Source organism: Mirounga angustirostris, unplaced genomic scaffold, assembly GCF_029215605.1.
Source record: "Mirounga angustirostris isolate CCGP_5_RB_7025 unplaced genomic scaffold, mMirAng1.0.hap1 SCAF_8, whole genome shotgun sequence".
NCBI lineage: Eukaryota > Metazoa > Chordata > Mammalia > Carnivora > Phocidae > Mirounga > Mirounga angustirostris.
This window is the reverse complement of record NW_026991716.1, coordinates 102,244,776-102,259,981: the sequence shown is the minus strand read 5'-3', so window position 1 is coordinate 102,259,981 and position 15,206 is coordinate 102,244,776. Positions and strand designations below refer to the sequence as shown.

At 34.5% G+C, this 15,206-nt stretch overlaps 1 protein-coding gene across 4 annotated transcripts in view; it reads left to right on the top strand.

Annotated features, from left to right (window-relative positions):
- Positions 1 to 15,206, top strand: part of CEP85L (centrosomal protein 85 like) — a 171,231-nt gene that overhangs the window by 77,991 nt on the left and 78,034 nt on the right. The gene's annotated exons all lie outside the window — the stretch shown is intronic.

Genomic DNA, 15,206 nt, shown 5'->3' with positions numbered 1-15,206 from the left:
CATAAGAATTCTGAAGTTATGATTGGTTAGCCATAGTCTTATCACAACCAAACTTTTTAGAATGTCACTTATCTTACTTCAAGTATGGAAAGGTCATTAACACTTTGTGTCACATTTTTTACTTGTAATTTTTTAAAGTATATGGGAGATAAATGAAATAAAAAAAGTTCGGGGTAGTAGAAAGCTCCCTTTAAAGATTCATGTATCTTGGGGCTTAGCAATAATTGTGTACTGATGGTGATAATGTTGAAGAACTAAAATAAATATATAGGAATTTTAATGAGTAAGAATATTACTAGCTTAAGTCAAACAACTTGCACTGTGTCGCTCCTGTTGCTTTAGCACTGCAGTTTCATAATGTTAGCTCCTAACAATACAGTAGTTAAACATTTTCACAAATCATGTTTAATACCTTTTACTGTCTTGTTCTCTTTCTGCATACCACTATGTATATGGGGAGAGGTGTGTGTGAGAAAACCAGGCTACTAACTGATTTCAGTTTAAAAAATTAACTTTATCATATAAAGTAAGAACTAATACATGTATTTAATTAGTTTGTGTTTTCTTCAGGTAGAGCTTTAACAATATATTTATGAACAATAATTATCATGTTTAAAGTGTTACATATTACTCCAAGAAAAGTTGCAATTTACAAATTTCAGTATTTAAGATTTTTTAACAGCTACAATAAACTACCATAAAATCTTACTAAAATTTTAATAAGCAGAGGCAGTATCAAGAGTTAACTTTATAGTAAAAATGAAATAATCACAGATTCCTAATCAGTGGCATTCTAGTTATTTATGATGCTTTCTTGAAAATAGGTGTGCCTTTCGTTAGACATTTAAGGTGTGTAATATTTCTAAAAGGATTGCCTCATATAATGCAGCAATTGTTTTCATGAAAATTACTATACAGATGAAATTTTAGTAAGTGGGATGGTATTTGAACTTACTAGAACAGTTTATCTGTAAGATTAGAACTGGGAAAAGAATTCTTTGGAAAGAGGTAGGCATCATTTTCCTGTTTTCTCTGATTTTTGTTTATACTATGTATTACATTTACCTAAATCACCACACCTGCAAATTCTAATTTTTAAATCTCTGCTGTAATTCTGGAGGAACTATTTGTTAGGTTTTTTGTTGTTGTTTTTTTTAAATAGTAGAGTGAGCTCCGCCTGCTTCCCTTTCTTATGGGTAACTAAAATGTGGTGCAGCAGCTGCTTATGTGTCCTTAAATGGAGATGGTTTTGGCTTCTTCCAAAGAAAGATAAAATCCTTCTCTAGAGCAAATCTCTTGTTATTTAAAGAATCAGCTAAAACTAACAAAAAAATATTTCAAAAGACCCTCTGTGAACATTTCTAAGAGAAAATTTACAACTTAAAAATAAAACCCCAAATTAAAGAAATTGCAAGAATAATGTTTGACATTTTGCTCCAAAATGCTACTAGCATTTTTTCTTTCATAATAACCCTTACATAATAAAGATCTCTTACTATTATCATCAATTGCCAATGATGACTGAAATGTAAACCTAGTTTGGAAATACAAGCCTAAAGTGGTTTATAGTGGTTTGTCAAAGATGACACAGCTGCTGAGCAACAGACTGAGGATTCAAATCTGGACCTGCTGTCTTATCTGTGGAATGGGTTTGTTTTAACAGTTTAATGAGATGAAGTATGTGTCCTGACTATTAGAGATCCTGCAGTGGAGTGTCCATTTAGTGTTGGTACAGTCGACCCTTGAACATGGCAGGTAAGGGTGCCAATACCCCCTCACACGTGGTTGAAAATCCATAGATAACTTTTGAGTCTTCAGAAACTACTGATAGCCTACTGTTAACCAGAAGCCTTATCCGTAATATAAACAGAACGCATATTTTGTATATGTATTATATACTGTACTCTTACAATAAAGTAAAACTAGAGAAGAGAAAATGTTAAGAAAATCATAAGGAAAATACATTTATAATACTGTGCATATATTTATTTTTAAAAATCCTCATATAAGTGGACTCATGCAGTTCAGACCCATGTTGTTCAATGGTCATCTGTGCTTCTTTTCTCTTTTTTTTTAGAAGATGAATTTTTTCTTTTCTTTTTTTTTTTTAAGATTTTATTTATTTTATTTGAGAGAGAGAGAGAGCACAGACAGGGGCAGGGGAGAGGGAGAAGCAGACTCTCGGCTGAGCAGGGAGCCCAACATGGGGTTCAACCCCAGTACCCCCAGATTATGACCTGAGCTGAAAGCAGACGTTTAACTGACTAAACCACCCAGGCACCCCTAGAAGATGATTCTTAACCTGCAGTCCATGGGTAGAGTTGAGTAGTCTTGAACTTAGGTAGGAAAAAACAAATTACATCTTTACTTTTACTAAACTCTAAAAGAGATTTAGCGTATCTTCAGTTTCTCCTGTAGACTATAAACTGCAGAAGTGTTAGCAATACATTTGACTGTCATTATAGCAATCTCAGGTGATTTCATATATTCGTTTGCAGCTAACTTAAAATACTGTTTACATCCATCATGGAAATTACCACAACTAGGCCTGCCTGGAAATATTGTTATTTAATGCATTAATAAAGAAGCACAGATATTACATTGCAAATTTGCTTTTTTAAAAATAATTTTTCAGTATAAATCCTTTCCTTTCTAATCCCACGCATCTTATTTGTTTTTTAAGAAAGTTTTATTTTAACAGTGTTCTCAATGTACAGAATTATTGCAAATACAGTACAGAGAGTTCCTGTATACCCCATACCCAGTTTCCCCTGTTGGTAACATCCTCCAGTATCATGGTGCATTTGTCACAACAGTTGCACCAGTGTTGGCTACATTATTTTAAGTAAAGCCCATACTTTATTGAGATTTCCTCAGTTTTCTCTAGTGTCCTTTATCTTTTCTAGGATCCTATTCAGGATATACTAGATTACATTTCCTAGACATGTCTCCTTTGGTCCCCTTGCTTTTGACAATTTCTGAGACTTTCCTTTTTTGGGTGACCCTGACCATTTTGAAGAGTACTCGTCAGATATTTTGTGGAATGTTCCCCAATTGAGATTTGTCAGATGTTTCTCTCATGGTCAGACTGCCAGAGAGGTAAAGTACCATTTTCATTACATACCAAGAGTACATGCTGTGAACATGACTTATCACTACTGGTAACCTTGATCACCAGGTTGAAGTGTAGGGTCATCATCATTTTCCACTGTAAGCTTAATTTCCCCGCTTCCTTACCATGTTCCAGAAGAAGGTAACTATGTACGGCCCGCACTTACGCTTCACTACCTTAAGGGTGGAGTGTCTATAAAAAATTATTTGGAATCCTGTATATTTTATGCATGTAAAAACATTCTGAGAATGGATTAGTAGGCTTCACCAGTCTGCCATAAGAAGTCAGTGGCACAAAAAAAGGTACGAATTCCTGTGTTTCTGTAGTTGTATGGGTAGCCCTTTCTGAAAGAAGGGGACTGAGTTTTCAAACAGCTAAAATCCAGACCTCTTTGTTTTTTTAGGCCTTGTCTTTCTAGCTTTGTCTCTTATCACATTCCTTTGTATCCTGTGCTCTGGCCCTGTACAGCTGCCCATGGCCCTCTGAACAGGCTATTGTCCTATTTTAAGCCTCCCTCCTCCTTACCAACTTGTATTCCTAGCAAAGTGCCGTTTCAGTTTACATCTGTGGAGCCCTCCCTGCCTTGTGCTAATTTTGCATATTCCTCTATTATTTGTCTCTTTTTATTGTGTTTATTAACGGTATCTGCCTAGACTAGATTGCAAGCTCCTTGAGAGCTGATCCAGTAACTCATATTTATACCTCTATTTACTTTCTCTGGTGCTTTTACCTGGTATAGAACCTGGCTCATTGTAACTCTTAAATACTGATTGAATGAATGATTGGACAAGTGAATAAAAAGAGAACCAGGGAAGATTGCAAGGTGGTAGTGAATGAGTGATCCTGAAGAAGAAAATTTTAAGGACAATTAAAAAATCCTTTTCGGGGTGCCTGGGTGGCTCAGTCGTTAAGCGTCTGCCTTCGGCTCAGGTCCTGATCCCAGGGTCCTGGGATCGAGCCCCGCATCGGGCTCCTTGCTCGGTGGGAAGCCTGCTTCTCCCTCTCCCACTCCCCCTGCTTGTGTTCCCTCTCTTGCTATGTCTCTGTCAAATAAATAAAATAAAAATCTTTTAAAAAAAAAAATCCTTTTCAATTTCAAAGCTCACTGGGGGGAGGAGGAAAAGGATGTGAATGATTGAGACACTTGGGATAAGAGTAGAATAACAAAATAATTTTTCTTCTCCTTATTTAAATTTGTTGAAAATGGGGAGCCTGGGTGGCTCAGTTGGTAAGTGTCTACCTTTGGCTCAGGTCATGATCCTGGGCTCCTGGGATCCAGCCCCACATTGGGCTCTCTGCTCAGCGGGGGGAGCCTGCTTCTCCCTTTCCCTCTCGTCTGACACTCCCCTCTTTGTGCTCTCTCACTCTCACTCTCAAATAAATAAATAAAATCTTTAAAAAATAATATTGTTAAAAATACATTTGGAGGGTAAGAGCCAAGGAAGGTCACACCATAAGCTCATGCTTCCCAAATTGAGCCTTTTAAAAATTAAATTTTTTTTCTCTCTGCTCTTTGGATTCATAATTATCTCTGGTACTTTATATTCTCTGAATATTGTATGGCCTGCTTTTATATATGTAGTTACTTAGCTTTTATTCTAATAGTAGTTATTTTTTAAATTTTACTTATAAGCACCTTTAAGATTACCACCTAAAACAAAATGCAGGATGTTAATAATAATTTATATCTAACCACATGGTCCTGCCATGTTCCCCTTCTTTTCCCCACCCAAGCAAATGATTATTCTAACTCCTGAGTTCATTTCCTGGCATTTGTTTTTATATAATTTTGTGATATTTTTAATGTGTCCCTTAAAAGTATTCTTTATTTTAGTTAACTTTATGTAAAGGAAATGATGTATGTCATCTTTTGCACGGAGTATTTAAATTGCAACTCGTAGAATGGTGTGTTACAGGTAAAGTTTCAAGGTAGACCAGTTTCTGGAAACTTTTAATAAAAATTTAGTTTAAGTGGTGACAAAATTAAAGCAAAATATAATACAGTACAAAAATAATACAGTAAAATGCACATTTTGAATAAGTTTTTGTTATACATACCGCATTTCAAAGCTAGGGAACTTTTTTAGGTTTTTAGACCTGCTAGACAGCCAGGAGAAAGATTTTACCTAATTCTTGAGGGAACTTTTCGATTAAAAGTTTGAGAATTACTGCTGTAAATTTTAAAGCTACCTATGGAAGGATTAATTGAAAAAACATCTAAGAACAAAAAGGGAGAATAGGAATAGTAGTCCTAGACTGAAAGGATAGGGAAGTGCCTAAGGCAGTAGAACATCTAATGGGGGAAAAAAAAAACAATTTTGAAGTAACCTGCAAACCTTAACGGTTATTTGGGGGAGGTGGATTCATTTTTAGAATTGACTTGCCAGATATTTGGAGGCTCAAACATTTTATTTTTTCCTAAATGTATGAACTCTCGACAGACTCTCTTTCCTTATTAAACTTCCCAGTTTGTGATGGGGAAGAGTTTGGTATCAATAGAAGCCAGTTAATTTAAGGTAAGGGCTCACACAGGTATGCACAATTTTTGGAAAATTGATGAAACACACTCTGAGTGGTAGAAATGTTATAGCATCGTCTGTGGCTTCAAAGAACTTGTCTGTCAGTACACGAGTAATATGCAAATGAAACACTGAACGTTTGGAAGTTACCGCTAGTGCAAGATGACATCAGGAGGACAAGGAAATTCAGGGTTAAGAATGAAATTCACACGTGTAATAAAGATGATACGGGGTTTTTTTTTTTTTAAAGATTTTATTTGTTTATTTGACAGAGAGAGACACAGCGAGAGAGGGAACACAAGAAGGGAGAGTGGGAGAGGGAGAAGCAGGCTTCCCGCCGAGCAGGGAGCCCGATGTGGAGCTCGATCCCAGGACCCTGGGATCATGACCTGAGCCGAAGGCAGACGCTTAACGACTGAGCCACCCAGGCGACCTGATACGGGATTTTTAAGAGAACTGCATGTTTTTACAAAGGGAGCTGACAAACCAGAGCTAAATAAGAAATGGATACACTCACATCCACTTACACCAGAATACAAATTTAACAACAACAAAAACAACCCTCAGGGCTCTAGATACTTGTGTCAGAGCTCCGTAAACCATGATGCTATTCCATTGTTAAGATTCTAATTCAGTTCCATGATTTGTATTCTCCCCCCCGTACAATTAAACTCATTATCTTTGTGCTTGGCACTCCAGCACCTGAGCCCCTTGCATTGCCAGTCTTTATGGTGGCATCATCATTTATTTCATCATCCAGAATGGAAATTTGAGACCCATTCTTATTTCTGTATTCTACCTGGTGCCCCATTCATTAAGAAATCAAGGTAGATTACCAGATATAAATCTTTTATCCATAGCTTCATCAGCGCTGCTCTAAACTTTTATAGAAGCCCAGTAACTAGTCTTTCTACCATCTGTCTTCATCCTGTTATCCAAGTCGCTTTCTCAAGTGCAAAATTGACTGTCACTTACATGTTGAGAACTGTTCTTTATATCATCATCTCCCTCAAGGTTAAAAGCCCAGACTTTACAGCATTTCATACAAAGGTCTTTCCTGATCTGTCATTGTCATCTATTCCTACCATAATGGATTTGGCAACTCTGTCAAATGTGTTATTTCTTTTTTCTAGAACCTGTTCCTTACTTTCTTGTTCCTCTGGAAAGCCTTCATTGTTCAAAATGAGTAGGGAGGAGCCCGTCTTGTTAGTTTCTAATTTTAAATTGCATAAGTAATAAATACCTTTTATAATTCAGGTAAGTCAGATAAACCCAAAGTTGGAAGGGGACTTTATATATTTTATAGGTATATTTGTTTTCTTTGCCATGAACTTCATAAATAGAAGCTTTTTAGAGAATAGTTTTTCTATAATCCTTACACTGCTTATCCCTTAGAAGTTAAATTTAATGGATATTTAGAATATTATTTTACCATTATTACAAGGATAAATTGAAGGGAGAAGTGAGAATAAAGACCCTCCAAGGTTTCACATGAACTGATTTGTCTCTAATGTTTGCTTCTGAAAATTTGAGATTTTACTTGCACTAGGTTTTTTTTTTTTTTTTTAGATTTTATTTATTTATTAGAGAAGAGAGAGAGCATGAGCAGGGGGAGGGGAGAGGGAGAAGTAGGCTCCCTGCCCAGGGAGCCTGATTCAGGGCTGATCCAGGACCCTGGGATCATGACCTGAGCTGAAGGCAGACGCTTAACTGACTGAGCCATCCAAGTGCTCCATACTTATGCTTGAGTTTTTAAACTTGTTCACACTTTGATATATGTGTGTAACATACCGATTTGTGGAGTAGCTATGTGTTGGTCATGGCTTAATGAGGAGCTGTGGAACTTGAACTGCCATTCTTATCTTTTTCTTAACTACTTTTCCTTAATGATTTTCAGAAAATGAATCTGTACTCTAGTTTTGTCATAAATAAAATGAAGGCAGATTGAATTAATTTCTAATACATCTTTGAAGCTCAGATGTTCTATGATTATACCAAACGAGCTTCAAAAATGTGGTTATTTTTAAAAGCCATTTATCTTACTAGCTCTGTTAAAATAATTAAACATGTAAATTTCACATTTTGATTCCTAATTCATTCCTTTAATCAAACTACAGGTTTACTGGTTGCCAAACACTGTACTAGGTAAACGGTATGGTTAAAAAAAAAAAGTCCTGGGGTGCCTGGGTGGCCCAGTCATTAAGCGTCTGCCTTTGGCTCAGGTCGTAATCACAGAGTCCTGGGATTGAGCCACATTGGGCTCCCTGCTTGGCGGGAAGCCTGCTTCTCCCTCTCCCACTCCCCCTGCTTGTGTTCCCTCTCTTGCTGTGTCTCTCTGTCAAATAAATAAATAAAATCTTTAAAAAGAAAAAAAAGTCCTTGTCTTTATGTATCTAATGGATACCTGAAGCTTAAGCTATGACAAGGAAGAAGTGGTAAACTGGATTTCATCAAAGCCAACAGCTTTTGTAGTTCTAGGTACATCATCAAAAAACTGCAAAGACAACCCACAGAATGAAACAATATATTTGCAAATCATCTATCTGATGAGGATTTAGTATCCAAGAAATATAATGAAATCTTACAACTCAACAATAAGAAGACTAATTAATCAGTGGGTACAGATCCTTAGTAGACATTTCTCCAAATAAGATATACAAATGGCCAGTGAGCACATGAAAAGGTGCTCAGATGCTAAACATCATTAGTCATTAGAGAAATATAAATCAGACCCACAATGAGGTATCACTTCACAGCCACTAAGATGTCTACAATCAAAATAAAAAAGACGAAACAGTAAGTGTTGAATGTAGAGTAAGCATAACCCTTGTACATTCCTAGTGGAAATGTAAATGTTGCAGCACTTTGGAAAACTCTTTGGCAGTTAACAGGTAAGCATAAACAGTTTCCACATGACCCAGCCACTCTACTCTGAGGTGGATGGCCAAGAGAATTTAAAACATCCAATGCAAACACTTGTACACAAATGTTCATAGCATGATTATTCATAACCAAAAGATGAAAACAACCCAAATGTCCATCAACTATCCAAAAATGGATAAACAAATTTGATTTATTGATATAGTTGAATGTTACTCAGCCATAAACAATAATAAAATACTTATGCTAAAAAAGAACTTTTAAAATAAATCAATATCTGTTAATTGAGTAATTTTTACTTATTAATATGTTTGGGCATTTTTGATGTGATTATATATTAAAATATATATTATAAACTTTAATGACCCTGTTATTTTTGGCATATAAATGTGCCATAATTTATTGAATTAGTCTCTTTTTGTTATTAAGTGATTTATAATTTTTGCCATTACAAACCGCAAAAACACTGTGATGAATGTTTGTAGAAATAAATCTGATATATCTCTTGGCTCTGTAAACTTGTTATAACTTAGTTTATTCAAGGATGACCAAGGTCTTAAATGAATTTGATTTGTGTGAAATCCAATTTTAAAAAGTTTTGAAAGGTAGTTAGTTGATAGCCTTTCCTTTAAATTAGATGAACTTCTTTGAGAAAATGACCTAAGAACAGGAATTTTGTGGTGAGGGTTAGACTCTGAAACTGGTAAACATATGAATGGCCACTCTAGCAACTGAAGGAGTAACACTTTTAGTTTAGACCATGTGGCCTCTTAAACTGTGTGCTTCTGCGCTAGGATGGGGGAGATATCCTTACCTTAATTTAGGTCTGAGCTTTCATAGAAAGACGTTGATTATATCAACATTTAAGACGAGTCTTTGATTACCTCAGCCAAGAACCTCTAAAATATAACAGCTTCTCTTCAGTTATACACTTAGCTCTCTTGAAGGTGTTAGAATGCAAATGCAACTGATCCTTAATTTTTCAGCATAGATGCATTCTTGGAAAGGTTATGTAAAATGGATTTTGATATGTGGAATTCATGCTTACCTATAAAGCAAGAGATGTAAAGTGTCCCAGTGGAAAAGATTAATAAGCCCAACTTCGTAATATGTAGGCATTGTAACTTTTTTTTTTTTTTTAAGATTTTATTTATTTGTCGGTGGGGGGGGGGGGGGAGTGAGGACAAGCAGGGGGAACTGCAGGCAGAGGAACTGCTGAGCAAGGAGCCTGATGTGGGACTCCATCCTAGGACCCTGGGATCATGACCTGAGCTGAAGGCATATGCTTAACCAACTGAGCCACCCAGGTGTCCCGGCATTGTAACGTTTTATCTGCAGTTTAATGTACTGAGAGTTGCACATTGGTTTCTGTGATACATCTCAGTAAATCTGTACTTCTTCCTTAACCCATCTCCAAATTAAATAGCTTATGTAACAAAACAAAAGGTTGTGAACGTCTCATCATATACTGTTTTCATTTACCTCTAGCTTAATTGATCAAGTGTGGTGAGTGGTTTTCAGGACAGCTCTGGTATTGGTATCAAGAGGATAATTTTGGCACAGTTGTTCATTAGCCTCTCTTGCTAATGTTTTCATTTTTTAGGTTTATTGCTTAGTTGGGATCATGGATATTTGAAGAATTGATTGTTGACTCCAGCATTAATATATTGATGTTTTTAAATCTAGCTTGAAAAAATATCTAAAAATTTAACATTCATATAATTATAAATCTGTGTAATAAATGTTAGAGAACCACAAAGTGCTCTTAAGACTTCACTTCTCCAAGTAGAATACAGTATGGCCACTGAAGACTGTCTTTCATATTTATCTCTAAAATGCAAACTAAAGTTAAATTAGTTATGTGGATTACTCAGAGATTTGCTGGGTCTGAAAGAAATGAGGCTAGACCTCAAGGGCAGGAAAGTATGATTTTTATTCAAATGTAAGTTTGTGAATTGATCTTTGAACTATAATCTCTAAAGTGTCTCTTTCTTTCTGTTACGTATATCATTGCTATGAAAATGATAAAATTTTAAGTTGTGATACTTTGGGAGATGGTAGCTTTTTATAATTGTAAATTTTTAGATTGCTCAATATTTAGCAAAGATTGTCAGGTTCTGTGCTGAGTACCAGGGATTATAAAAAAAAATAAGGAAAGGAATCACTGTCATAATTACTATCATGATACTGTAATTATAATATCTGCTTGGACCACTTGAAATACTTAGAATTTTTTGTGAAGGCTGAAAAATATACTTGAGGGACTGTATTTTATTCATATTCTTTTGACTGTGTGCTGTAGGCCAGGTGTTGAACTAGACTCTGAGGATTAAAAAAAAATTTCTAACATTTCTGATTCTAGTATTTTTTTTGTAGAACTATGTGAAGGGATGTTTGAATTGAATAGCAATCAACTTACTCATGTTTTATGCTCTATCTCCTCTCGACATTTTTGCCCTGAGATTTTCCATCGTTGACTCTTGAAATATTTTTTTAAAAAATAGTATTTTTAATATATTGAAAAAGAAAACATTTAATGGCCCATAGCTGCACTCTTAGGAAAAAAAAGTAGTATATGGATGGTAAACAAAGTCAAATAATCCAACTGATATAAAGTAAAAGTCTACTTCCTCTCTCCCTACCAGCTAACCATCATTAATAGTTCCTTTTGTCATTTTAGAAAAATCCTTTCATACGTTTTAAAATAATATAATGTAGACAGTGCTTTGGTCCTAAAGCACATTTATTATTATGTGTTTTTTTTTATCTCTTGATAGTAAAATATGATAAAGAACTTGAATAAAACATTTTGGTAATCTTTTAAAAATAAGTGAAATATGTTAGTGCTTGTGCTACAGCTCTAAATAGGATCTGGTTCTATAGTGTGGTACATTTGGTATCTATAACCTTCGGCAAGATCCCAGATAAATCCACATTATATTAAATATTTCGTTTTGTCTTCTCCATTTCCATTTCATACGATACTCCTTTCATGAATTGTCAGTTACACCCTTTATTTTTTTTTCCAGTTTGGTTACCAGTAGAAGCTATCAGGTTTGTTAATTACAGTTAGCAAATTAAGTTTATTAAATTCTTCTGTTAATATATTTCATCTTAAATTTTAAAAAGTAAGTTATAACAAATGGTTTGGATAAGTCTATACTGTTTTATAAGTAAAAATTAATGATTAAGTTTGAAGACTTAAGCTTCTTCTTTTTTTTAATCTTCTGATTGATTTGCTTAAGGAAAATGATTTGCTCCTCAGTCTTGGATATACCATTTCCCCCTTCACTTTTGCATTTTGACTGTAATGAGATCGTGTTTCATGCATGGATCATTCCTTTGTTGCCATTTTTAAAAAACATGCTAATACTAACAAAGATTGCACTTTGTGCATCCATAGCAGATTGATTTTTGAGAGAAAAAAAGTCCCTTCTTCCAAAAGAAAAGAATTAATTTAATAGTAATTTAGTTGTTTAGCAAGGTGGAAATAAGTAATATTTTTAGGAATCTCTTTATTTTCATGCACATGTATTTTTAAGATATAAAATATAGGTATGTATTCCTCCTATCAGTTTCTTTTTATATTTTTTCAAGGTTTTTACCCTTGAAGTAACTTGATATATTTGCATTATTATTTCAGTAAAGCAGATTAAGATGGCAAAGATAGCTAGCATTATAGAATTAGTAATAAAGACAAATTGAGGAAATAATGAGATCATTAAAATGCAGCTCCTTCTATAATTTAAATTTCAAAAGTCAAGATGCAGACTTTAGTTTATAATTGTTCATTAAGAAGAGGTTATGGATAGAATATTTTTTTAATATGCTCTTTTGGTTTGAATTTTGTTAGAGAAAATTGATAGTAATACACTAGAAATAATTACATGGGCTTAAGATACAGATTTTTTAAATAAATGCACATTTCTTTTAGTAATAATATAATATGTAAGATATTGATTTTATTTGAAAACAGTTCTTTTAATAATCATATAATCCATGTTTTTCCTACTGTTGTTGAATAAAAAGTTCTTTGAATTCTATATGATTTGTAGTTTTTTTTCCATCTTCATTACTGAGCTTTGTGAATTTACTTTTAGGTGAAGTATCATGATTCTTTTACTAAAAAGCACTTATAGAGTATTGCTTCAGATAGACTATTCCAGGAAACAGGAAGATTTGCTGTGTTATGTGACATGTTGTGAGTGATGAATGAGCTAAGCAACAAAGGCAAATGAAGGAGAGATAATGAGCCTGACGAACTGCAGAGGCTGTATTGCAGTTAAGTGTGGTAGCACTAGATTATCTAAATTTAACAGTATTTGTCCAGGCTGAAGCCAAAGAATTTTGAGCTATTTTCAGCTGCAATATACTAAGCTTATTTTAGAAATATGTTTGACCATTAAGTGACATATTTTGGCAACTTTTCACAGCATCTGGGTCTCATCGAAGTAGCATGTATTTGGGATTGTGGATGCCTGCTATCTCTATTCAATTAAAGAGTGGAATTGGCAGTTTACAATAAGAGATGCCTATGTATGTGTTACGTGTCTATAAAGCTGGAGAGTTGGGCTCTAGATGCAGAAGAGTAATGATTCTTCTTTGGCTAGTAAACTACTGTTTTCTTCTATAAACCACCATTGCAACAGTATATCTTATGCATTTGTAGGAAAACAGGTAAACGAGTAATTCCCTTCTTCCCTTGAATTTGATAATTTGAATATAAAATACTTTTTAATCCCAAATATGTCTGGAAAATGTTTGTTTATAAAAAGTGTCTTTGTTTCACCTGCACAGATTTTGAAATGTTTGTTACTTTGATGACATCCTTTCTGTTCCATACTTCAGATTAGCTCACACATGGCTTTATAATTTTCTTTTAGATTTCATGTTCATGTCTAGTTAAAGTTTTATTATTATTCATAAGCTATAAGTATAAATTATATATTAAGTTACCAATGTTTCCTTGATTACTTATATTGGGTTTAGTCCCATAGAAACATGACTGACTACTTGAAATTCTAAGGAGAACAGCATCACAACAGTAATTTTCTATTTTATTGATTTGTGAATTTTGATGCATTTTTTTCCTAGAAATATTCAAAGACTTCTTCAGTGTGTCTTATTCAGATTCTATCAAAACAGTACCTGTGTTTTCTAGAATATGGTATAAATGTGTATTTTACTATCGATACGTAACTGCCACAAAATGGTATGCCTCTCATGACCAGTTATGATTTATAGAATAGAAATTCTTAATTGTTTTTTAACTACTTGGGGTAAAAATATGCTCAAAAATGTATTGCTATTGAGCTAAATGTGTTTATAATGGGCTATAAAAAATCTGTTCCTCTTTTAATATTAGGGAGCAGGGTTGTCCTCTGTCTTGAGAGAAGCCTTCTATGTTCTAGAGTATTAAGAACTCTTAAGAATTGGTTGTGGGGGGAGGAAAAATAATTTTTCCTCTACCTCTCTAAGTTCTTGGCTGAGACTGTTGTAATAAAAGACAGGTGAACAAGAGAAAATACAGAAGTTTATTAACATGTGTACCTCATGTACACATGGAAGATACGCAGGGGAAAATGAGGAACTCATTAAGAGGCAGCTTGACAATTCAGGATTAAATACCATATTAATGAGGGAAGTTGGGGTGTAGGATGTAGGCCTCTAAGGGGAAAGCAAATGATTTTTAGGGAAGATGCATGGGCCCTTAGAAGAATAGATGGGAGCTATGATAGTCTGTGAGAAAGTTTGTCTGAGTGCAGCTCTCCTCTTCTGTGATGAGAGTCAGTCCTCTCTTGTAGTGAAATTTTCAGGGAGGGGATTTATGATAATTGAGGTCCTTTAGGCAGATAAGTGGAGTTCAGGGAAAGCCTCTCCCAACATTTGCTGTTTTTCAAGTGCCCGTGGCTCAAAATAATGTGTCAAAGGGTCATATTTTGGGGTGGCATGTCCAGAATTCCTACAGCCATATTTGGGGTGGCATATTTTGCTACCCCTCATCAGTTTTGTTCTTGCATTCTTGGTGTACACCATTTACTTCATCTGGTCTTTTATCTCTTGATTATTTGCAGATGTAAGATAGCATCAAAGTGATGAAGAGATACGAAATTATACCATTTTTAGTTTGCATACAAAAAAGATGGTGAACTGGATTTGCCAACCACTGTTCTAATTTTTCTATTTCAGAAAGACATACTAAAGTCTTCACTGTGATGTAGATTCATTTGTTCATTTTTTTTTTTTAACTTTTATTTATTTAAGTAATCTCTGCACCCAGCATGGAGCTCGAACTCATGACCCTGAGATCAAGAGTCGCATGTTCCTGCAACTGAGCCAGCTAGGCACCCCTCTCCATTTATTTTTAATAGTTTTTCTTCATATGCAGTTTATTGTGTCTATTTTATCTTCTTGGTGAATGTTGCTTTTTACCAATATAAAACTTTCTCATTTTTTAATTTTTATTTAATTTATCTTAGGATTTTTAAAAATTTAATCCTTCTTTGGCTAGAATTTTATGACAATAAAATTTATGAATGATATTGCCATTCCTGCTTCTATTTTGTTCATGTTAGCTAGTATTGTGCAAGAGCAGGGTCTGCAAATCACATTAACTCCTAATCCATAATAAAACAAAGAAAACATTATTTTTTATCTTGGGCTTGATTTTCAATAACTTTCACGGTGAAGGTTTT